The sequence below is a fragment of the Ambystoma mexicanum genome, chromosome 6p, assembly GCF_040938575.1.
Source record: "Ambystoma mexicanum isolate Mex_15411 chromosome 6p, UKY_AmexF1_1, whole genome shotgun sequence".
NCBI lineage: Eukaryota > Metazoa > Chordata > Amphibia > Caudata > Ambystomatidae > Ambystoma > Ambystoma mexicanum.
The window spans coordinates 485841694-485864422 of NC_090935.1; the positions used below are offsets into that span (position 1 = coordinate 485841694).

At 43.9% G+C, this 22729-nt stretch overlaps 1 protein-coding gene across 3 annotated transcripts in view; it reads left to right on the forward strand.

Annotated features, from left to right (window-relative positions):
* The first annotated feature begins 8601 nt into the window (after positions 1-8601).
* DDX4 (DEAD-box helicase 4) overlaps positions 8602-22729 on the forward strand; it is a 1871246-nt gene continuing 1857118 nt past the window's right edge. The window contains exon 1 of one of the 3 annotated variants that reach the window (XM_069627287.1): positions 8602-8749. The gene's annotated coding sequence lies outside the window, so the exon portion shown is untranslated. The remainder of the gene's footprint in view (positions 8750-22729) is intronic. The other 2 variants (XM_069627289.1, XM_069627288.1) reach the window with 2 other exon arrangements.

Here is a 22729-nt window from a genome sequence, read left to right on the forward strand (position 1 = left end):
ATTTACTTGTTTTTAATCGGAAATGAAATTAACGATTTTTACAAGAACCCTTCTTCTTCTACAGATGCGCCGAGGCGCTTTTGACAGTCATTTTTCTGATGTTGACACTTCTGAGTTCATGTTTACTTTCCGCCTTCTCTCTCCGGAATTTCGCTGTTATTTGATTGTTTCTTGGATTTGGCTTGCAATGGGCAATTTCACTGTTTCGGCCATCTCTGCTATTTTCATATGGGCCTGTGTGTTGGAAATCTTTTCGAAGGCAAGGTCTATCAATTTTACTGCCGCTATGGTCCATCTCGTTGTTTCTCCTGAGATTAGCCTATTCCAGACCGCCTCTTCATCTAGCGTCGTCGCCCCTTGCAGACATGGTTGTATATATCTGTCTCTAATTATGCTGGTTTTTGGGCATCTTAGGACTAGATGTCGCAATGTTTCCACTTCTTCTTTATTTTTGCATAGGCGGCAACTTTTATCCATTTTTGATGATCTAATGGCTAAGATTTGATGTGTCATCAGCAGGTTTAGTCTTGCCTTCAAGAATGTGCTCCTCATCTTTTTATTCGGGAACTTTTTGCAGTAGTTCACTGGCTCTTTCACCCTGTTGAACGTCGGTGGAAGGTGGGTGAGTAGCTTATTTGCTCTCGCTGTGTCTACAGTGTGGATCCAATCCATGAGTTCGATTTTTATCTTTACTCGGTCTGGGTTTTTTTTGAGATCTTCTTCTGTGCATGATATTTCGTTTAGTGTTTCTTGTATTGTTGTTGCCCAATTGTTGAGCGCTTACAAGTGCCCATTCTCAATTCTTCTGCTATCACTGCGCATATTGGCAATGAATCGGCCATTATGATTTTTCTATAAAGTCTCAGCTTGCTTTGCTTGACTGATGTAGCTAACGAGACCAGGCCCAACTCCCTTCTAATTGCGGGCATGGAGGTTGATTTCGGTAGGCCTAGTACTGCCTTCCACACCTGTCCTTCCAATTTTTGCCATATTGAGTTCGGTAAGTTGAGCGCGGCTTCCATACCATAGGTGATAGACGGCACAACCTTTGCCTTGTAAAATTTTATTGCCGGAATAATGGAAAATTTCCCAAATTTTTTGTCCACCAGTCTCATTTGTGCCGTAAGTCTTTTGACTTTGTCCCATAACTGATCTTGTATTGCGTTGTCACCTGCTGATCCGTCTAAGGTTACCCCTAGGTATTTGAATTTGTCAACTACTTCCAGTTTGGCGTTTTCCAAGTGCCAGGTTGACTGCTTTGTATTTTTGTTTGCGTTTTTTTCGAAGACCATCACTTTAGTTTTTGTTGTGTTAATTTCCAGATGGTTTGTTGACATATAATTTGCCAGGTTGTTTAGTTTTCGTTGTAGCCCAATTGGTGTTTGGTCAATAATGATGGCGTCGTCTGCGTACCATAGTCGTGGTATGATTTCCTTTCCTATTTTTGGTGGGAAAGCTCTTATTTTTTTTTCTTCGATCTGGTAGTCCCCCAAGAAAGCGATAAACAGGGCTGGAGCTAGTGGGCAGCCCTGCTTTACACCTCTCTGGATTTCAATCTCTTCCGACAAGGTGCCTTGCTTATTCAGTTTTACTCTGATTTTTGTGTTTTCATGAAGCGCTTTTATTGGTGCCAGGACCGATGTTGGGCATTCCCACTTGCTCAGTTTCAGCCATAGTTTTTCACGATCAATTTTATCAAAGGCTTTTGATAAGTCTACGAATGCCAGGTAGATTTTTGGGGCACCTTCTTTTACTTTCGCTTTCAAGATCTGAAGGATCAGTATGTTTATTGCCGTGCCTCCCTTCTTCTGGAATCCTGTCTGAAAGATGTCGAAGCAGGGTGCAGTCTTTGCCCATGTCCCAAAGTGGATTAACAACTGGGTTGCGTAAATTTTGCCCACAATGTCCAACAGTGCTATGGGCCTGTAGCTTTCCGGGTCTTCTCTGTCGCCTTTTTTATACACTGGCATAATTATGGCATTTAGCCAAGTTTCCGGCACCATTTTTGTCTGGGCGCAATGTGAGAAAATGTTGCTAATTAGCACTGCCCATGCCTTCGCAGATTGCTTTAGGACGATGTTAGACAACCCGTCCGGTCCGGGGGCCCTTGATGTTTTTAAGTTTTTGATGGTTTTTTCAATGTCTGTGATGTTAGCCACGTTCACCCAAGTGGCTGTCATGTCTAATAATCCTTTGGTTGTTTGCGTTTTTGGTCGCTCAAATTGTGCCATTAGGTATGATTTCCAGTTTGACTCAGGGACTTGGTTTATCAGTTCTGGAGGCTTTGATCTATTTGTTTCTTTGATTATTCTCCAGAAATCGCTTGTTTTCTTTGAACCAAGACTTTTCAACATTTTTTCCGCATCTTGTTGGTACATCCATAGTCTATGTTGCTTTAGCCAATGGTTATATTTCTTAGCCTCCATCTGCCAGTTTTCCCAGTCTTCCGGCTGGTGTCTTTTTGTTGCAATGTTCCTTAACCTCCTCACCACTTTTCTTCTTTCCACCACCAGTTTGTCATATGTGTGTAATGTGTTTGAGGTTTTCTTCTGTTGACTCCTCGCTGGTTTTTTGTATGGTATTAGCAACGGTATGTAGTTCGGTCGAGTTTGTGGGGCTTTTTCTTGAGCCTCCTCAGAGAGTCTATAACTTGCTGTTATCGTTTTTACCTCTTCTTCTGTTAGACAGACTCTAGATTGTTGTTTGTTTATTTCGAGATTGTGTTTATACACGTGATTTTCAGTTTGTGATCCTGTCCATTTGCATATTAGCAGATTGTGATCACTGTATGTGGTTCTTTGAACTTTGTATTCTTCAATTCTGGGTATAAATTCTGTTGACACAAAGATGTAATCTAGGGTAGCTTTTGCATTCAAACTCTCCCAAGTTGGAATGTTCTTTTGTTTCGGAAATAGAGCTGCGATGTTATGAAGATTTCTTGGTTTAATCAGGGTCTCCCATGCAACACCCCTCTCGTGGGTCGAGTCTTGACACTTTCCCAACTTTATTTCTTTGTTCCCCTCTCTGCAATCGGCGTTTAAGTCGCCACATATGATGATGTCCGCATTCGTGTGCTCTATTTTGATTTCGTCTATCACCTCTGCCATTTTTGCGCAGTACGTTTTGTTTGTCATCTTTTGGGGGTTCCAATACGTGTTTATTATGATGATTTGGTTGCCAATCCTCTTGCTAATTGATTTTCCTTCGTTGGTCCATGAAGTCAGTATTACTAACATCTCATATGATTTGTGTAATTTTTTCGGTGTTGCCAGGCCTACTCCCATTTTCGTTGCTGTAAGCAGGCCTGTGGATGGTCGGCCTAACAATCCCTTGCTTGCAGGTGCTATTTCCACTACATAGCCGTCTAGGCCGGGTTTTTCTTGTAGCCAAGTTTCTTGTAGGCATATGATGCCTAGTGCGCCTAAGTCCACGTCGCCCGATCTGGTTAAATGCGTGTATCCTCTTGTGTTCCATGACCCCAGGATGAAACATTTCTTGGTTTCTTTTTGGTCACCACTTCTTTGTTCATCCCACGTAGGTGCTGGTGACCGTGTTAATTGCTAATTTTCTGTTTTACCCATTAAGGCTGCTTTTAGCCATGCTAGCGGGCCCGTGTTCGTTGACGTATCTTTTGTTTGTCTCGGAGGTGATTTCTTTGCTCTCTCGTTTCTACTGTGGCGGCCAGTTCTCTCTGGGCTAAAATCGCTCTGAACGCGCCTTGGTTCCACTCTCCTGTGTAGGTTCTGATATTCTGCTCCCGTGTCCTGGTGCTCCTTCCTTGATTGCGTGTTTTGTTTTTCGTCCTTATGGGATCTTCGGTTCTCTTTTCTCTCTTCCATTCGTCCATACTTCACTTGCCAATCAATACCCCTTTCTTCTCTCTGTTTTCCTAGTCTATTAGATCGATACCGCTCTTCTGTCCGTGAAGTGAACTGGTATGGTCTTCTTTCTTTTTCATCGTACTTAGTGTCTTTCTTTTCTTTTTGTATTTCTCTTTTAATTTCTGTCAGCCCAAACCCATTTTGGAGCATTTCAGTAGCTGCGTTTGCTTCCGTTTCTTGCCGGATTGGTTCTTTCACGTGAATGTATGCCTTGGCGATCTTTCCTCTATGGTAAGGCTCTACTAACGTGATGTCTTCTGTTTTTATCATTTTCAACGCGTTCATTTTACTCATTAATTTCAAGATCGTCTTCCTATTTAGGATCATGTATCCACTTTTTATATCTAATTGCTCAAGTTTGAATATACGTTCCTGTCTTTCCGCTTTTGACATACCAGTTCTTCTGTTTTTCTCTGGGCTTTTTATCTCCTGTTTTCCGTGCTTTGATGACCACTCACTTATTCTTTGATCTTTCGAGGGCTTTCGTTCTTCTTCTCTGTTCTTTTTTTGTATTTCCGTTGCTCTTCCCTTTTGGATCTCACTTGCCTCTCTGCTTCTTTTTGGTGTTTGGGGTTTCATGTTTTGTCTCATTTCTATTTCTTTCTCCGGTTCTTTTCGCTTTTGTATTTGCTGATCTGTGTTCACCTCCATCACTGAGTTGTCGGAGGCAGTCTCCCAATGCTGGGACAAATTCATCAGGTTTGTGTCGCTCATAAAATCTTCGACCGACAGGGGTGGACTTCTCGTTTTTTGTCTCTTTTCCTTTCTTTCTGGCTTTTTTCGGAACTTTCCTCTCTGATTTCCTCTTCCTTTTTTTTTTCCTTTTAGTTTTTCTGCTTCCTGCTGCTCCGCCTTCTCTGTCGTCGGATCTTTGTCAGTCTTGTCAGTTTTCTTTAGTTTCAATATCACTGGGACTTTATTCTGGGGATGATTATGGAGTCCTGATTTGATTGGGTATGTTTGCGGGGGTTTAGATCTTTTCTCCATCACTTCCTTTATCTCATTGTCTCCTTTATGTCTCTCTGTTAATGCTGCATTTTGACTTTCCCGCTCTGATTTTTTGGTTTTCTTGTTCTCCTCCTCTGTCCCTCTTTTTAGACACTCAATTTGTTTCTTTAAGTCCTCCAGCTCTTTTTTCCACCCTTTCTTGTAGGTGTCAGTTCTTTCTTCTACAGCTGTGATGTATCCTTCTATATGCGTGATTTTTGTGGACATTGAAGCCAGAATTGATGTGTTGTCTTGTATTCCTTCTTTTATTGTTTCGTATAGTTTGCAATATGGCGCCAATGCTATCGTTATTGCAGACATGATTGTTAGTAGATCTGGTTTTTTGCTTGGGGACTCCTTTTGTGTCGGCGTGCCTAATTCACTTATTCTTCTATTTTTCAGCGATTTTGGAGTGCTGGCTATTTTCCCTGGCATAGCCATTATTTCTGTGAATAGGCTATCGCTTAACCTGGGTCTGTGTGCTTTTTCCTCCAACCTTATGCACTTAGGTTTTTCTTTCTGTGTTTCTCTTTGTTGGGTCTCTCCATGCAGTTCTCTTACTTTCTCCGGGGTACGAAGTAACTGGTCTGAATTCGGGTGTGCTTTTGCCCCATCTGGGCCATCCACGTTTTGTCGTTTGATCTTTAGGTTGGGACACCCTCTCCCGGGCCAGGGCCTGTCTTTGGTTGTCATCTTCAGGTCTTGAGGTATTTCCCCCTCCTTCAGGCTGCTCCTCCTGATGTTCTTTTAAAGCGCTTTGCTTCCGTCTTTCTTCTCTTTCTTCTATTTGTCGCCGGATTGCTTTCGCCGCGTTCCTTTTTTCTTGCAGGAGCTGCTGCAGACCTATAGCTGGCGATCCTTCTGGCCCCGGTGAGACCCCGGGGGTCTGTTGACTATCTCCTCCTGAATTTATCTCAACCGCTTCCAGCAGTTCTACGTCCGATAGATCGTTTTCCGATTCTAATTTTCGTTTCTGCTGGTTAAAGAAAAATGCTTTCAATGTTCCTGACAAGGATACTGGCAGTGGTCCTTTTTGCGTTCCCTCATTTTTTTTTTTTTTGCTGTTTTTTTTTTATATTTTCTAATGTCGTTTTCGTAATTCCTAGCTGTTCACAGCCTCTTTCTTTATTATTCTTTGTTGTTTTCGTTTCGTTTGTCTTTTCTTGATTTTTTCTTTGCGTTGTTGGTTTATTGGTAGGTATCCTTTTTTTCTGTTTTACTTCTAACGCTTTTTTTTCTTGTTCTATTTCGGAATCTGAGTCTGACGTCCCCGTTTCACTTTCATTCCAACTTTCTTCCGTGCTACTTGCTTTCCCCTCGTTGCTGATGAATTTGCTACTTGCCACTTGCGTCCGATTTTCTTCCCTTTGTTTTATCTCTTCTTCTATTTCGTTCTCACTTATGCCTAGTTCCTCTTCAGTATCAGCAAACTCTGGTTCCCTGTGTACATTTGCTTGTACGACTGTTTTGGGAACCTTCTCTTTTGGCCAATCTAGCCTTCTTCCTTCTTCGTATTCTTGTGGTAAACTGTCCACCTCCACTCTTTCCCTTTCTTGCGTGGCGGTCAGCTTGTTAGCCTGGCTCTTGGCCAGTTCCGCTAACTGTGTCCCTTTGGTGTTTTCATTTGGGCTGTCTATTTGGCCTCTAACTTTCTCACGGCGTTTCTCTAGACCACTCCTCACCGTGTTCTCCATCCGCGTGGGGATCCTCCTCCTAGCCCGCCCTGAGTCAGGTGAGGCAGGCAGGGCTGGGTGTCCTGCTCCGCGGTTTGTTGTCTTTTCCGATGATTTCTTCTCCCTCCGGTCCTCGGCGTCACAGCGCTCCTGCTGAGGGTCCGTCAGCGGCTGCCCTCCGACTGCCGTTTCCGGAAACCCACTCGCCTTCGGTGCGGTGTGCAGGGCGCTGGCCACCTCAGATCCCGGTAGGTCTTGTTTACTTTCGCCGCTTAGATTTATTTCTGGGCCTTGTGGTTCTGTTGTTACTGGTTCTGTTGTTACTTGTGCGTATTTCTCCTTTGGTTCATGGACGCACAAAGTAGACATCGTGCCCACCTCTCTGAGCTCATTATTCGGACTGTTGAGACGAGACCTCGGCGTATATAGCTCTTTTTTCCCTTCGTGGGCGGTTTCTTCATTGAGAAGCGTCTTTAATTTCAGCCGAGTGGCTGGCGATTTCACACTCCTTAGACGCCGTTTATTGTTGTCAGTGTTGTCAGTGTCCGAAACCACTCCCACCTCGTCTGGTTTTTCATTTTTACTATTTTTTCGCCCTTGCTGTAACGATGGTCTCTCATATTTCTGGGCCTCCATATTATATTTACCTCTGCCTCTGCCCTCGCGGGCTCCCGCGGACTCCAGCAGACTCAACTCTCCTCACCAACTCCGCTCTCAACAGTAATACTTTGGATGTGAAACCAAGAAAAAGGATGCCACATCTTAAAAAGGATTTCATTTATTATGAATACCCATATTTACCTTGCACTCATCATATAACTGTGAATTACAAGAAGAAACAACAACATGTATCCTTTTGCTTATAGTCTTATTTAATGAGAATTTAATGAGAATTCCCAATCAAACAACATCTGGTATTCTTTGCTGATTTTGCTGATTTACAATTATTGTGTTCTCGACTATTTTATTATATTTATGTTTATTATCCCTTGCAATTGTAAAGGAAGGAGATGTTATGATGTTAGGTTATGGAACCCTCGCAACACTTGATTCTTGATGATGTGCTCTCTCTAGTGTTCTGGATTCGAGGTTCCAGGCAGACAGGGAGAGGACAGCATCAGAGTCACTGCCCAGAGGGAACTCTCTTATGAAATAAACATAACCTAAACTAAGGAAACTTCTCTTGTATAATTATCCGTCCTCATTTTGATACATAAAATAACATAACAAAAACACAACACCAATTGTGCTATAATTAACTAAAAAACGACATTACAGTGGGAACAGAACACATTACTGGGTGGATTTATCAGAACTTAACTGTGAACAATAGCCAGGCAGTGCAGTATACAATTCCATGAAATGTGCTAGTTATGTTCCGTTAAAAAAAAAGTTAACTGACTTCATCAGGCAGTTAAGTGGGGACCCTCTCATCCCACCCATTAAGCCCTCTATGAGGTCTGGAATGTGGAAGAGATCAATGGTTCTCTTGTCTCCATTGATTTATACGTGCATGCGTAAAACACAAAGGCATAGCTCTCAATCTTTTGTGTTGCCAAGGAAGGTGAAAACACCTGATTTTCTTCTGGGGCGATTGCCCATTGAAGTGAATCGGCATATAGGGAGGTTGACGGGTGAGTCATGAATAACAACGTGCTGGAAGTTTGGTGACAATGAATCTGCATATCTTTATTTCTTACACAACTTCTTTTATTACATGTCTTAAATCAAGGAATGCCCAATGGGGTTAATTAGAATGTTCAGGTTGGCATTATCTTAAATTTTGGGACTTATAGTTTACCATTCAAGATGTGAAAATTAAAGCCACAAATATATTATTTTGCCTTAATATGTTGCTAAAAGAACGTACATGCGTTCAAGTTATTATGCCATTTGTTTTTTTGTAAGTAAATTCTATAAGTAATATTATTACTGTAGACCTTGTATTCCAACTATTTGAGCCAAAGTGTGTGATCCTGGTAACCAACACTCCCCCCACCCCTTTATTCTAATTTACGACTATACTTTTTTTTACCTTCCCTTACTGAGAAGAAGTGGAACGGCCACCGCCCCGCGCGCATACCTGCCTCCTGATTGGGCACTCTGTTAGTCACGTGCTAGACACTCACTGCCGCACGTGCGCGCACTTTAATGCTCCGCCTGTGATTTTGTTCGCCAGTGGTTCCGCGGCTGTAACGAAGTTATACGGTAAGCGCAATCTTTTAAAATCCAAAACGGGTGGTTGTCCGAAGCCGTTTTGTTCGTCTTTTGGCGACCACGCCATTCGTTTAAGGGGTGTGCTTTGTGAGCGAAGTTAAGAGTACAGATGGCTCCGCAATGGTGAAACGTGGTGTTTGGCGGAGGGAAGTGATAGTGGGTGGATGGAGAGTGAATCCGTGCGGGGCCAAGGCGCCATTGTGTTCCGCGGGCAGAGTGGAGGAGCAAATGGAATTGGGGATGGGCTCGTGGCTCGGGAAACTAACGCGGTGGGAAACCGAGGCGGGCGGGGGGGGGGCGTGTGTGTGTGTGTGTGTGTGTGTGTGTGTGTGTGTGTATATGTATATATATATATATATATATATATATATATATATATATATATATATATAGGGCATAGAATGGACGACAACGCTTGTGTGGCGTCTGCGGTACGCTCCAGCCACCGCCTCTCTAGAAAAAGTTAATGTCTTCTTACCCGCAGCCTGTCCCTCGCTACTTGGTGGCGGCGAGATAGTAGAGGCTTCCCCTATGACTTGACTTGGCCTCCTCTATTGTTTTTCTCCATGTGTGCCACACCCAGTTGGCTGTAGCTGGACCTTTATGACTTGTGTGGTTCTAAAGAAGACAAGTAGAACTTCATTTGGTTTACGTTTGCTATATTTGGCGCTGTACGGCGGTGAACAAGAGGCGCAACCAGATGGTAGCTTTTGGAGTTGGGGTCGCGGGGGAGGGGGATAACGCGTCGAGTGTTAGGGGATGGCCGGCCTACCTTCCAGGACACAAGGCACGGCAAATTTACTTACATCGTTCCATACCTGTTGTCACAAACTAATGTATTTGGGAACTGGTATCAAATTCGCACCCAATGGTGCAGTTTAATGTACATTGGACCAGTGACATTGCTCGAAAACATGATGGTTTTAAATACAAAATGCAAAAGTTGATGCTGCGTGCCATTATGGCATTGCTGTGTTATGGTGTGTGGTTGGGTTTGTCTGTTGTAGTTCATGATGCAGCTGCGTTGTACGATGCAAGATTGAGTGGGGCCGCTGGTTGGGTCTTTGAGGTGTCTGTGGGCATAGCAGCCTCTAGCCAGACAACACATCTCAACCCAACCACAGCAGTAAAACTACATAAGTCAAACAACGGTGCATGCACCAACCGGATAGAATATCTGGTTCAAGACTGACTGGTGAATCTATATATCTACTTGCCAATGTAAATGATATGGCAACCGAGGGAGGGTCACTGCAACAATAACACAATTGTAGGTGGAAGTCTAGGGGCCCTTGTTGGAGGAGCACGAGGAGACACAGTTCTGTCCCACAAATCACTAAATCTGCCCCTCAGTAACAGACTTTTAAAAATGTATTTGATCATAATGTGATACTTAAAAATGTTGATGTGTGGAAAAAAGAAATATGTCCATATGTACCACTCCTTTTTTTAATCATGAATAATACGTAACATATAAACCCAGACATTTAAAAAGACCAGCATGAGTTGACATTCTCAAAACTTCCATGTTAATAAACGTTTAATGTTCTGAGGACCGCCGTTCCCAGAATTCTTCCACGTTCAGCTATCTACCATTTATTGGTTATTTGCAAGGCACTTATACAAAAAAATGGTTAAAGTATAAAACTCGCAGGTCTTGCAGAGGCAGGCATTCAATTAAAATATGCTTCAAAGATGGTTTCACTGCTGCTTGAAAAAACGAGCATTGACCAACAGCACTAAGACATTCCATCTGATTTCACACGTAAGCACATTTTGGAAGAATCTCCAAAATTGCTTATGCCAATATGCGTTTGGGATTCATTGTAAGTAGGAGGATAAGGGCCCAAGTGGCTTATCGAGATGGGATAGCGATGCATATAAGCGATTTATTGTTTTCATCCATTATGTCCTAATGATAGCCAATTTCACACCCTCTGGATTCTCGATCAAGTCCCTTGCTGTACAAAAACAATTTTCTAAAATTGAGGTGACGACATTTAGTCTACTCAGACTTTTCCCTTTGATTAATGCCACTCTAATATCTTCATATAAAGACTCATGGAGAGGACTTTTTAATACTGTGAACTTGAGTATAAGGACCACACTTTATAGGCATTGAACCCAGGATTTTAACCCCCTCTATATTATCCGCTTGGCCAAATATTATTTTATTTATTATTGATATGGTTGATAAAACAATTCAACATTTCAATACACCTTGTAGAATTTATACAAAAGCATTCAATTATAAACAAATTATTCAGATAAAATGTCCAGTTATTGCAAATAGAAAAGTTCAAAGGATGATAAAAACTTCACCAGTGCTAAAATCACTACTATATAACAATTCCAAATCTTTTACCATACCATATCTGCAGTTAAACATCCATAATCCTTAAAACAATTCCATAAAAACAGTTTCCGTTGGGACATCAAATAAGGGCATACAACCACTATGTGCTTCAAAGTTTCAATCTCCTTTTCATTTTTACAAAAATCATTGCTAGGTAATGGGCCACTTCACTCTAGATCCTAAATCATCCCTAGTTTGCCAAAGGTTAAATCTAAGTATTAAAAACAATCTGTATTTTAGACAAGGGAACTTCAGAAGGTATGATTGGATTTGATCAAGAGGCTTCATTTGAACAGGTGCCACCCTGAATATCTTGCATGCGGTGCATTGTTCCCACGTTTATCATAATGCCATACATTTGGCTCCTTCAGGGTTATTTAAAAGTGGATCTAAGGTAATGTCAGCATCTAGCATAGTACTCGGGTTTCCTTCCAGATTTGCATAGAGGCATCAGAGCTTGGACCTAATAATGAGGCTATGGTCGGGATAATTGTCATTGCTTTATCCTGGTTCAGATTACATTTTCTAAACATAGCCCAAAGCTGCAATTTATACATGGCACTTGCTGATAAAAGCCCTAGCTCATACAGTATTCATTTAATTGGTAGTCTTATGGGAAGGCCTAGGGCTTTCTTCCAATAATGACCCTCTATGATATTCCAATCTGGGGTACACTCGATCGTTTTCGTTTCTGCCCCGTGTATTAAAATCGGTATAACCTTTTGTTTATAGGTGGTTACGACCGCAGAGCAATGATTCGCCCGAGTTACTGTGATTTGGACCTTCTGCCTGATTTCAGATATATATGGGGCTTCCTGAATGTATTATTGAAGTTGATGACCAAATGGAGGTATTTATCCAATACTAGCAGAGGCTTTTTGCATGGGGACCATGTAAATGAAAGCCTCTTGTGCAGCTTATTAGTAGTTAACATGAGAATATTTGAATTTTCAGTGTTAATAAGCAGATTTCTAATAGTATATTGTTCTAGGGCCAACAAAGATCTTGGCAGGCCAATCTGCAAATCGGGCCAATCAATCTGCATATAATAGCCAAGGTAATTGAGTTACTCTTACCTTCGATGGGTATGAAGCCACTGCTTCCAGATATTGACCAATATCTGCTGTAAAGTGCAGCAGCCAAAATGCACCCTTGCTTAAGACCTCTGCTAGTAATAATTCGATTGGAAGGTAAAGACTATCTAAAAGGTTGCATGTACAAAAAGTTCTACAAATGCTAGCATTGCAGGTAAGCTTAAAAAAAAAAACACGGGGGTGTCCCCTGCAACACCCCACTCACTATACTGTGTGGTATAGTGAGTGGGGTATTGTGGGGGACACCCCCGAAGCCCCTTTTTTTTTTTTCCCACTGTTCTGCTGCGGGGTTGTCCCCCACAACACCTCGCTCACTATAATTAACAGTATTGTGAGTGGCGGTTGCGGGGGAAACCCCTGCAGGCCCCCCTAAAAGAAAAGGACCCTGCAGCGCCAGTTCCCGATCACGGAAGTGAAAGTGAACTGGTGCCGCAGGGACCCAGCGTGAAGAGAAGGTAAGTGGGGTTTGCTTGTTGTGGGTGGGGGGTGTCATGGGTGTGGGTATGTTCGCATGAGAAAGATGCAAACGTTTCGTAGTTCGCACCTTTCTCATGCGAACATTCCAATGTGGTAAATTCAGCCACGGTCGGATCACGTGGATTCGGATTGGACGAGAGACCTTAATGGTTTAGTCAAACTTGAGTTGGTGTCTGAATGCAATTGGGAGAGAAACAATTGAATATACGCCGGGCATGCCGCCCTTCTCGTTTTTAAAAACAAAAGTTCTCTAGGGATAGAATCAAATGGCTGCTTAAAATCAATGGAGGGCTTATAGACCGGCTGTTTTGATTGAATAACCTTTCTTCACCAGAGTTATCACCCAAAGATTAACAGAGGTGCCTAGCCCCGATACTAGACCAAGCTTACGGGTGGGCTTTTAACATGGAGTTTGTTAGACCATCTGGACACGGAGCTCTAGATGTACTCCATTATTTTATAAGGCACTCCCCCACCCCCCTACCTTCATTATGTCCTCTTTCTCTCCGGTCACTCATTCTGATGTCACTACTCCTATCCAACACTCACCCTACTGCTTCTCCCTCTGACCCTAAGAACAGAGGTGAGGGCAGTTTCAGTGGAGTGCTGTGGGCAGAAGCCAGATTGGGTGGAGGGAAGGAGTGAGTGGTTAGAGATCTACCCCCTCCTCATACCCTACCTCACCTCCTTCAACATCTGCCTCTCAACGTCCACTTTACCTTCTCCTTTTAAACATGCTACTATCATCCCTATTCTTAAAAAAACCTTCTGCTAACCCCCATCTTGCTTCCAACTATTGCCCCATCTCTCTACTACCCTTCCTTTCTAAACTTCTTGAATGCATTGTCTATTCTCAACTCGCTTCCTTCATCTCTAACCACTCACTCCTTCCCTCCACCCAATCCGGCTTCCGCCCACAGCACTCCACAGAAACTGCCATCACCTCTGTTCTTAACTCTCTTCTCTGCACGCTACTCAAAGCACTCCTCCATTCTTATTCTCCTTGACCTTTCTGCTGCTTTTGATACTGTCGACCATCCTCTTCTCCTCAACACCCTCTCATCATTTGGCTTCAAGAACAACGTCCTTAACTGGCTCTCCTCTTCTCTTTCTAACAGCACCTTTTCTTTCTCTTGGGGTGGCTCCTCTTCCCCTTAACCACGGCGTTCCCCAAGGCTCTGTCCTCGGCCCCTTTATTTTCTCGCTCTACACGTCATTCTTAACTCCTATTATCTCCTTTTGGCATCTCACACCATTTCTATGCTGATGACGCCCACCTCTTCCTATCCTTCTCCTTCTCTCCTGACATTCATGATAGTCTCTTCTTGCCTTTCGGCCATTAAATCCTGGATGTCCTCGCACTTCCTTACTCTGAATGCAGACCAAACTGAACTCCTTATCTTCCGGCCAACACTGTTCCTCCTTCCTCCCCCCCTTTAATCTCTTTTCCCCCCTCCCAGCTTTCCTTCTCTCCCCACGCCCGTAACCTTGGTCCCCATATCGACCCTCTTCTCTCTCTATCTCGCCACATTTCTCTCGCTGCTAAATCCTGTCGTTTTCACCTCTACAACATTCGTAAAATCTGACCCCCTCACCTTCCACGCCACTAAACTCTTAATTACCTCCCTTATCTTCTCCAGGCTCTTCTACTGTTCCTCCCTTCTCTTAGGACTCCCCCTTTCATCTCTCCCCTCTTAAATCCATCTACCACTCTGCCATCCGCTCCCTATGCCTTCTCTCACCTCTTGATTCCCTCACCTCTCTAGGCTGGCTCTTTTTTGACTCCCAGTTCAAGTTCCTCTGTCTTTCTTTCAAATCACTCTGGTCTTGCCATGCCCTACCTCTCCTCCCTTCTTTCTTTCTACAGCCCTTCTCATTCTCTCAGCTCTGCTAATCTTTTCCTCCTCTCTCCTCCACCCTGCTCCCCCTCCCGCTCCTTCCAACTCCTTGCTCCCTTCCACTGGAACCGCCTCCCCCTTCACATCCGCTCTTCTCGCTCCTACCCTTCCTTTCGCTCTTCCCTAAAATCTTCTCTTCCACTCATCTCCCTAACACCCCAAGTTCCTTTCCTCCTCCATTCCCCACTACTCTCACCTCTTACTCCTGCTCTTCCTTACCCTTTCCATCTAACCTACCTCGTTCCTCCCTTCCCCCTGCCCGCATCTAGCCTCTCCTTTTCCTCTCTTCTTCCTTCACATTCCTGCATTCCCTCTTTCCCCATTCCTACCTCCTAACTTCTACTACTCCCTTGCACACCTCTCCCATTCCTACACCCTCCTCACCCCTGCAATTTTGTAAGTTGTTCTTAATACTGTTTTCAGGTTGTGGTTCAATTGTCATCTCATGCTTGCAGTATTGTTTACTTGTTCTCATGTAAAGCACTTTGGAGTAAAGGGCTATATAAATTCAATAAAATACAAAATGTAATGAGATTTAAACGCAAGGTGTTCATAGAGTTCCATTTGTAACTGCCCTTGAAAATAAACCCCTGTGGTTCAAGAGGCATATAATTTAGATTTTTTTTCCAAACTTGCTCTTGAATTACGTTAGTGTGGATTGGCTGCTGAGGTTGGTTCGACCCCTGGCCTCAGTAAATGCCATATTTGAGCACTGTTATTGGATGCGATGGCTCTAAGCATGTTTTCAGTATCTTGCTGATAGATAACACTTTAGGCAATTCTTTTAAAAAAATGTATATTTTTACCAACTTTGATCTTCAGATAAAACAGATTCATAGCTTTTACATATCTAAGGCAAGTAGTTAGGATACAATAGTTTATAGTAGTCCCTCCACTGGCCCTCCAGCCTTTGGGCATTTCCCTGTTCACTATGGTCCGAAGAAGCGTCTCACCATCTGTGGTTGGAAGTTCAATGCTGGGAACTGGCTGTGGTAGTCCAAGACCAGGGCCCAACAGTTTGTAAAGCGGTGTAATGTTCCTTCCTTCGCAGCTGTGACCTTTTTGGCCACCATGGTCTCACAAACTTTAATCCACCAGAGGGATATCGGGGCACCCTCATGTGTCTTCCATTTCCGGGTCAGGGTTAGCTTGGCTGTCAGAAGCAGCTGAGTGAGTAGTTTGGTGGAACAACCAGCCTCTGGGTAGCTCTCCGGGTTAGACACTCCTAGCAGGATCACCTCTGGGTTCATGGGCAGTTTGCGTCGGGTCATGGATTCAATAAGTTGTAGGACTTCCTCCCAGAAAGTCTGCGCTTTTGGGCATTCCCACCACATATGGAAAAAAGTTCCACGCGCTCCAAGTTTTCTCCAGCAGTTCGGGTCTATGGATTTAGTAGTGCAGGCGTTCCGGTGGGAAATGGTGAAGGAATTTCAGGGCACATTCCTTGTTCGTTATGCATCTAGAACCGGAATTGATCCTAGTCGAAATGTCCACCCATGTTTGATCGTATATGGGGTGTCCCAGGTCTGCTTCCCATCTGGCCATGTATGGTGGTCTGGTTGAATCATGCAGACCTGCAGTAGTTTGTATAATTTGGTAATCAGCCCTCGGTGCGGGCCCTCCCTCACTGCATGTTCAAAGGAGTGAGGGTTTCTCGTGGCCCCTTGGCAAACTGCTGGCTGTCAGATCCAGTGCCTGATCTGAGCATAGGTTATGGTGTATGGTTGGGTTTGGGTTCTCTGATTCTGTCAGATGAAAGCCGCTCTTGCATTCTTCAAAGGAGAGAGGGGCTCTGTCCTCGAAACAGCTGCAATAGGTTTTGAAGTCCCCCTCGGGACCATCTGCTGAAACGTGCTATGTCATTCCTGCTGAGAAATCAGGGTTTCGAAGGATTGGGGAAAGTGGGGCCCAGGCCCTTGGGGAGTTCCTTCCTGCGCAGGTCTCATGCCCATGTGTCCAGGGTGGTTCTGGTAGATGACATGGTAGTCTGCCGGCAGCTATGTGCTACGCCGGTAAGTGAAGAGAACTCAGCCGGAAGGGGCATTTGGCCTGCTCAATTCTGGTCCATTTTTGGGGGGTTTGTCTGTTCCACCCAGGCCCTGGCATATGCCAGCTGGGCTTCCATATAGTAGTTTGAGAGGTTGGGTAGCCCCATACCTCCCCATTTGGCCGCTGCGGTCATAACTTTCAATGGGATTCTCGCCCTACCCCCTTTCCAGACAAATTTCGATATATGCTACTGTAGCTGCATCAGGGGTTGCTTTGGGAAGTGGACCGGTAAGGTCGAGCATAAGTACAGGAATCTAGGCAACAGATTCATTTTACATGCTGTGATTCTACCGAACAGATTTCATGTTCTCCCCATCTCTTCAGATCGGCTTCTAGTTCCTTGTACAGGGGGGGAAAGTTTGCTCCATACAGCCGTTTAGGGTCTGCAACAAGGTGTCGCTTGGAGGTCCCTCACGGTATCTTCTCGCATGTGCACTCCCAACGCCTTCGATTTGGTGTAATTGACCGCAAACCCAGCTACCCTTTCAAACGCTTCCGGTTCTGCTAAAGTGGTGGGGAAGGAGGATTGACAGCTGTTGAGGGAAATCAGTACGTCATCTGCGCATAGTGAGATTTCAAATTGTTCTCCATTTATCTCTAGACCTGCTATGCTGTCATTCAAGCAGATTCTCTGTGCGAACGGCTCCATCACAAGGGCGTAGATCAGGGGGGAGAGCGGACACCCTTGTCTCGTTCCATAGGAGAGTGAGATTGGGGCTGAGAGCTTTTGGTTCATCTGAAGAAAGGTCTTCGAGGGCTTGATAGTTGGCCAGTAGCATCTTGCGAAATGGAAGGCCAAACTGAAAGGCTTCCAGTGTGAGTTGCATAAAGGTCCAGTCCACTCTGTCAAAGGCTTTTGTGGCATCCAAGGTTAAAACTACTAGTTCCTGCTGATCTTGTGTGGCTATTTCTATAAGGTTGAGGGCTCGCCTGATGTCTCCTGTGCTCCTTCCTCTGATAAAGCCTGTTTGATCTGGGTCTATAATGGATGGCAAGACCAATGTCAGTCTATACGCCAGCACCTTGGAGTAGATATTCGCATCTACGTTAAGCAGAGATATGGGCCTGTAGGACGTGCACTCCCTCGGGTCTTTACCTGGTTTCAAGAGCATGAACGTGACTGATTCTTGCATGGATGGAGTTATAGTGCCTGTGCCGTGGAAAGAGTTGAAGAGTTCCGTCATGGGACCCAGAAGAAGAGGTCGAAAGTGCTTGAAAAATTTAGACTGATAGTCATCGGGCCCTGGGGCCCTCGGAGTCAGGGTTTTAAGTACTTCCTCAACTGTCTGCTGTGATCGGTCGTTCCAGAGAGGACTTATCCACTTCTGATATGTGCAGAAGTTTGGCCTGCGCTATGGCGGTTGCGATTGGGGGGAGGCTGTCGGTGTGCTGATGAGGTGGGATGTTGCTTTTTTCAATTTCGCCTCTTCCCCTGTATAGGATTGTGCCTCCTGGGTCTTTCAAGGCTGTGCTAACGTTTTGCCGTCGGGTGTTTGCTAATTTGTTAACCAGGTATCTGTTGGCTTGATTGCTGTTGGCATAGTAGCTTTGTTTTGTTCTGATCAATGTCTGGGCTGTGTCTTCCGCATTGTGTGCCTCCAGTTTAGTGCTGGCTAGCCTCAGGAGCATGGCCGCTTTGGGTGACCAATTCCTCTTGTGAAGTGCTTCTGCTGTTGCAACAGCCTTTTCTAGCTGTTCCCTCCCCTTGTGCCTTTTCCTGTAAGCCGCAGCCTGGGCTATTGGTCCCCCCACCCTCCTTTATCACTGCCTCCATGGCTTCCCATCTTGTCGCCGTAGAGGTGATGTCCGGTGGGTTCTCTTTGAAATAGTTATGAATTGCTTTAGTCATGGCATCACAGACTGCCTTGTCGTGTAGCATTGGTTCATAGAGAGCCCGTCCGGATTTGTCTGCCACGGGATTCGGGACTAAAATTGCCTCCTATGATCACTTGACCCTCGAGGAAAGGGAGTAATGTTGTTTCTAATTCTACATAGGTTTCCTGCTCATCGTTTGGGGCGTAAACGGCCATTATGTGAGTAGTTGGTCAGAGGTCTCCTTTTATTGCGATGTATCTGCCCCCTGGACTCCGTTGGAACTCTCATTACCTAAAAGGTGTCCCTTTAGCTAGCAGAATTGCAATGCCCCCTCTTGCTGTCCCCGGATCCCAGCTATTGCTTTGGAAATGCTCAGTCCCGCAGCAGCGGAAAGTCTGCAGAAAGCAAGTGTCTCCTGGAGAACACCACTGAACTGTGGTGATCCTTTAGACGCCGGAAAGTAGACTTGCGTTTCTCTGGGAGTTCCGGCCACTAATGTTCAGCAAGACGCAGCGCAGTTTTAGGTGTGCTGGGGGGGTATCTTGTCTTTCTTCACTGGCCAGGTGGGGGGAGCAGTTTGCAGGGGCTTGCCTTCTAGTGCCCAGCTTCAAGTCCAGGTCTGCTGCATCTGGGTTTTAACCATGTCCAAATGTGGCCCGGAAATCGGACTGATCAACTGTAGACCAGTCCGACAAGATAAACAAAAGAGGGACTCCAAAACGTACAGGCACTCAAATGGAGCAAACAGACATCTATAAACACAAGGGTGTGCCTGAACATACAAAGTCAAAAAATATCACTTGTGGAGCTAACAGTATTATTCTCCTGGTAGCCTAAACAATAGATTAAATCAAATTAAATATTTAAATTTACTGGTCTCTCACCAGTCAAAGTAACCTTTTATGAGAAAAAAAAGGGGAAAAAAGTACATTGGCATAACAAAATTATAAACTTGCTTTAATTGTTAGTTTGTAACTAGACAATGTGTCAATTTAAGAAGTACATACAACATGAAAAACATACAAAAACAATGCAATTTACAAAGAGAAAAAAACAGGACTATTTAGTCCATACAATCAATGCAAGCAGAATTTATGAAAAGGTTCACAGAAGTAGGGGTACAACCCCACTAGGAAATACACATAGGAACCCAATATATGGGAACTGACAAAAAATGATTTGGTGTTAGCAAAACAGTGAATACATTTTAAATCATAAGAGTTTTCCGAGATAGCTAATAAAACTTAAACTATCCCTAGCTGACCCTTACTTGTCTAAAGGCTCAGATTAAACAATTTCGTGAAAATGGCATAGTACATGCGCCAACCAGAGCCTGATTATGGCTACAACAAAAAAAATATATATCACACAGAATATTGTTTGCTAAGCCTAATTTTGGCTAACAATGGTAAACAATGTCGCATAGTGCTGTGTGTTAAGCCAGATTTTGGCTGAAAAAAAAATTCGACATATACAATGTCACCCAAACAGTCATTTATCTGCTGTGTTGTCACAGGCTGAAAGGGGGTGTACTACGCCTACCGCTATAAAGCGTGTATGTCCATGTTGCCAAACCGCAGGAGAATGTAGTTCCTGCGACCATTATATAGGACTAGTTGGCGTTTCGGTGGTATATTGATGGGTAGCAACCACCTTCCTCAGGTACTGGGATCTTCACATTCAGCCTTAATACAGACAGCCTTAATGTAGGGGGTCCTCCTGAAAAGGTAGTAACAGGGGACATTTTGTGAACTCAAAAGGTTTAACTTTAAATGGGAAGAGAACTAGAGAATATACTAATATATGGTGAAGGCATCCGGCCTCAGAGCCCCAGAAACAAGTTGGCAGTACCCCCAGACAGAGAACTTGAAGGTTACCAGAAAGGCGCCCTTAAAGTGTAAAGAGCGTGCCCAAAAACTAAGTCACCTCGTGAGAAAAATAAGTGAAAGATGTGATCATATAGTGAAAAATGTGTGTGATAGAATACAAAAAATGCTGTGCAAAAGAAAGGCACATAAATCAAAACATGGCGGAACGTACCTCAGAGGGCACATCATGTGCTCACCATGCAAGATGTCGTGCATTCAGCACATTATTTGGGTTTAGCAATTTAGAAAACAAACTGAATCTGGAATTTTCACCTAAAGTGAAAGAGGAGGAGAACAAAGACATAAAGGTGGCGATAGTTTATGTGCAGCGGTAATTTAATACGGCTGGTGTGCAGGTATGGTAAAGGTAACAAGAACTCACCATATGAATATGTGGATGCCCATGAAGCGCTTCGCATTTTGCGCAGGACACAAAAACTCCTAGCCTGGGGCTGGTGGTATCAGGCTATGGGTTGATGAGTATGGCAGTGCTGCATAATAGTAAAAAATGACAAGCCCAACATGTGAGTTAGGCAGTGTAAATAAAACGCCCAGCGCGTGGGTCAGTCATGGCTTAGTGAGAAGAGTAAGTAAAGTGGAACTTACTGTTGACTTCTACCACGTAGAAGCAGCAAATGACTTGCTTCTAAAGAAAGCTGCGGCTTGCTTCTGGAAAATGCTGCGTGTATACGCTATTTTTCATAGTGAAGAAAGAGGCAGCCAGTGGGGTGTAGTAGCACTCAACTGGAAGGCATGTAACACTGAATGGAAAAGGTGGACAAAGAAAGAGGACTGGGAATAACAAAGTGAATTGGTAACACTGAATGAAAAAGGCAGACAAAGAAAGAGGACTTGGACTAACAAAGTGAATGGAAAGCAAAATGGAGCCCTTCCATGAATGACCGGACACAAACAAGGGACTAACACTAACATTGCAGGCTTACTGAAACTTTAGTGAGGCCAGGCATTATGTACTATATGCAAAGGGAACTAATCCTAGGGAAAAAAACATTAGAAAGCGAAAAGGGGCAGCACACCCCAAAGCATATGGAGTGTTAATTCTACCAAATTCGAAACTGCATGAAAGAAAATTGAAAACCAACCAATAATAAACATTGGTAAAAAGAAACATATAGAAATGCATAAATGCTAAAATTATGAAAAAATTGTAAAAAAGTTTTTTTGAAGAGGACTAGTTAAAAAATGAGTTAAATAAATATAGCCTTAGTGCCAAAGCGGAGATAGCTCATTAAGACCATTGGAAATGGTGTCCAATTGGAAAATCCAACGAGCCTCCTTTGTGGACAGAGTTTGAGAGGGGTTGGAAGAGTTTTTGACAACATCAATCACGCACCAGCGCAGATCCTCTGTAGAGTGGCCGTATTCCATGTAATGGCTCACTAGTGGTGAGTTAATTGACTTGCATCGAATCCTGGAGCGGTGCTCCGTAATTCTAGTGTGTACTGGCCGTGTAGCTTTTCCAATATATTTGAGCCCACACAGGCATTCAATGCAAGAGATAGCCCATGCAGTCTTGCAATTTGAATAGTGTCTCAGTTCCCAAAGTTTGCCATGCACCAGGACTGTTTTTGTCTTCATCGCAAATTTACAAATGGATCAGGACCCGCAGGGAAAGTTACCCGTCAGTGGGCGAAGGTCCCAACTGGTCGTAGTGGATCTAGAAGATTTTAGTGAAGAGGAGGCATGGACTAATTGGTCCTTGAGATTCTTTTGTCTCTTCATGGCGAAGATCGGCAATGGTTCAGCTGGTAAAGCTAATTGTGCCACTGACCAATGCTTCTTAATTGTTTTTTTAATGAGAAAGAAATGGGGACTATAGGTAAGGGCACATACTAGTTTGTCCTGTGGCTCCAAATTTTTAGGTAGTAGCAGGGTGTTCCGAGGGGTGAATCTTGCTCGTTTATTGGAATTGGTAATCAATTTTTTGGGGTACCCTCGCTGGCGGAACTTAGTGGTCAGGTTAGTAGAATGTTGGACATAATCTGCTATGGATGTACAGTTCCGTCGAATGCGGAGAAACTGGGAATAGAGTATGTTTTCTTTCAGAGTGCGTGGGTGGTAACTGTCGTAATGCAGTAATGTATTACGATCTGTGGGCTTGGTAAAAAGAACAGACCAGTTGGTTGGCCTTAGGTTGAATGAGTAAATCAAGTAAAGGGATTTCGATATTGCTCATATCATGAGTAAATTTAATCGTCCGGTGGCAAGAGTTCAACCAGAGAAGAAAGGAGTCAAGTTCCTGGGAGGTGCCGTGCCAGATGAAGATTATGTCGTTTATATAACGCCTCCAGCTCTCGATATATTGGCGATATGGATTAATGTCAGAAAAAATGAATTTGGACTCAGTCAGCCATAAAAATGATGGCCAGGCTGGGGGCTAAGGCCGCACCCAT